The sequence below is a fragment of the Staurois parvus genome, unplaced genomic scaffold (assembly GCF_062004578.1).
Source record: "Staurois parvus isolate SC_StPar_1 unplaced genomic scaffold, SC_StPar_1.0 ptg000081l, whole genome shotgun sequence".
In the NCBI taxonomy this organism is placed as follows: domain Eukaryota; kingdom Metazoa; phylum Chordata; class Amphibia; order Anura; family Ranidae; genus Staurois; species Staurois parvus.
The window spans coordinates 16,415,001-16,417,500 of record NW_028317877.1 but is presented as its reverse complement, the minus strand read 5'-3'; the positions used below and the strand labels follow the sequence as shown (position 1 = coordinate 16,417,500).

General features: G+C 48.4%; 2 non-coding genes across 2 annotated transcripts; both read right to left on the bottom strand.

Annotated features, from left to right (window-relative positions):
* Positions 1-596: 596 nt before the first annotated feature.
* Positions 597-678, bottom strand: TRNAS-AGA (transfer RNA serine (anticodon AGA)). The gene has a single exon. It is a non-coding gene; the product is annotated as a tRNA-Ser (tRNA).
* Positions 679-1,394: 716 nt separating this feature from the next.
* Positions 1,395-1,476, bottom strand: TRNAS-UGA (transfer RNA serine (anticodon UGA)). Its single transcript has one exon. It is a non-coding gene; the product is annotated as a tRNA-Ser (tRNA).
* Between the last annotated feature and the right edge of the window lie 1,024 nt (positions 1,477-2,500).

Sequence of the window (2,500 nt, the reverse complement as noted above, 5' to 3'; positions counted from 1 at the left end):
GCGTGTTGTGGCTGCACCCGGTAGTGTCATAGCTGATCGATTCCCCTATTTTCATGCTTTGCTTCAGCTAACTTGTCCCTATGCGCCAAGGGAACAGGACAACTTACTTTTCTGGCTCACACAGCATCCAATGCACGCCTCGCCATCCTCTGTGTGTTGCATCCCAAATCTGGGAGTGCTAATGTGACGAAACAGTGCATGAGTGAGCTCTCTGTGTGCCTGTGAACGTTGTGCCTGCTTGTTTCTATCTCACATCTAATTACTGTGTAGCTCTCACCGGCACTGGCGCAAGACTGAGAGACCCAGAGATTGCGGGATATCTAGTTTCTGCACAGGAAGTGTCAGGTCTCACGCTACAAAAAGAGGCCATGCACAGAGGACCTGTGCTTTGCCATGCCAAAGGCCTCATGTTTCAACACAAAAGCTGAAAGTGCTGACAGAGGAATGTGAAGATTGATTCTAGTGTAGGCTGTGGGCGTAAAGGGCAACAAGTGACAGCATCCAACTACATGATCAATGCAAATGTTAGGCAGGTGAAAAACACACAGAGCCGTTGGGATTGTTGACCGTGCCTTGGGGAAAAAGGGGCGAGAGAGCGTAGTCGGCAGGATTTGAACCTGCGCGGGGAGACCCCAATGGATTTCTAGTCCATCGCCTTAACCACTCGGCCACGACTACCTGTGACGGCCTGTGTCTGGAGGTGACGACACTAGAGTAGTCATGACATCAAAATACTTTGCCATGGCCTAATGCTTTTTCACTGTGTGATCACAATCACATCATAATATTCAGTGTCATATCTCAGTAGCTATGCTTTCTTCCTTCAAAAGCAAAGGGTTCCTCAACATATTAGGAAGCAACCATCGGGAGCTGATCAATGGATTTACAGTCCAAAGGGCTTAGACTCTTTTTCTGCATTTGTCACTTCAAACCCCACAGCCTGTCAACTCGTGCTTTTCTTTCCTTCGGCAATGAGAGGCCCCGCCACTGACCATCTGCTCAGCTTCAACACTGTAAGCTGTCCTTTTATTAACAAAAGGTATCGTAACATAGACATTAACGTTCAACTGGGGACATCCCAATACCTGCCACAGCCTCACTTCTGAGCATCCTAACAGGTACTGTAAAAATCAGCGACTTCTGATCAAAGGAGGAAGAGTCCAAAAAGTGCCTCGACTCCTCATCTATGGGTGATAGGTTCAAGCCCAGGAGGCAGTCATTTGGCTGAATTGTGATCAATGGATGAAGAGTCCAAACTGCTCAGACTACTTATCGACGGGTCATGGGTTTGAGGCCAACAGGCTTTCGATAAGCTCTCTTTTGCGTCAGACGCCCTCCACCACAAAGCAGGTGCTCCCTATGGAACCTGCACACTGTGCTTTTCTACATAAGGACGTAGTCGGCAGGATTTGAACCTGCGCGGGGAGACCCCAATGGATTTCAAGTCCATCGCCTTAACCACTCGGCCACGACTACCCAGCAAGCGCTCCAGCTCTGTGACGTCAACAGAGTAGTTTTGACATCAAAATGCATTCCATGGCACCATCATTTTTCACTGTGTGATAACAATGACATCGTAATATTCATTGTCATATCTCAGGCGCAGTGCTTTGTTCCCAGAAAACCAAATCATTCGAAAACACAGACAGACGCGGTCATCCGCATCTGATTATTGGCTTAAAAGTCCAGAGGTCTCAGACTCTTTTTCCAAATTTGTGGGTTCAAGCCCGACAGCCTTTCAATTCGTGCTTTCCCGTCCTACCGCAACGGGTGGCCCCGCCACTGACCAGATGCTCGTTTCGGAACACTCTTTCCACATTTGTGAATGCAAGGCCAGCACTCTATCAGAGTTTTTTCGCTGTTTTGACTAGGAATTACGGTAGTAAAATTCCCAGTGTGGGCTGTGTTTGCCTTACCTTGTAATAATGGACGTGCGTGTTGTGGCTGCACCCGGTAGTGTCATAGCTGATCGATTCCCCTATTTTCATGCTTTGCTTCAGCTAACTTGTCCCTATGCGCCAAGGGAACAGGACAACTTACTTTTCTGGCTCACACAGCATCCAATGCACGCCTCGCCATCCTCTGTGTGTTGCATCCCAAATCTGGGAGTGCTAATGTGACGAAACAGTGCATGAGTGAGCTCTCTGTGTGCCTGTGAACGTTGTGCCTGCTTGTTTCTATCTCACATCTAATTACTGTGTAGCTCTCACCGGCACTGGCGCAAGACTGAGAGACCCAGAGATTGCGGGATATCTAGTTTCTGCACAGGCAGTGTCAGGTCTCACGCTACAAAAAGAGGCCATGCACAGAGGACCTGTGCTTTGCCATGCCAAAGGCCTCATGTTTCAACACAAAAGCTGAAAGTGCTGACAGAGGAATGTGAAGATATTCTCTAGTGTAGGCTGTGGGCGTACAGGGCAACAAGTGACAGCATCCAACTACATGATCAATGCAATTGTTAGGCAGGTGAAAAACACACGGAGCCGTTGGGATTGTTGAC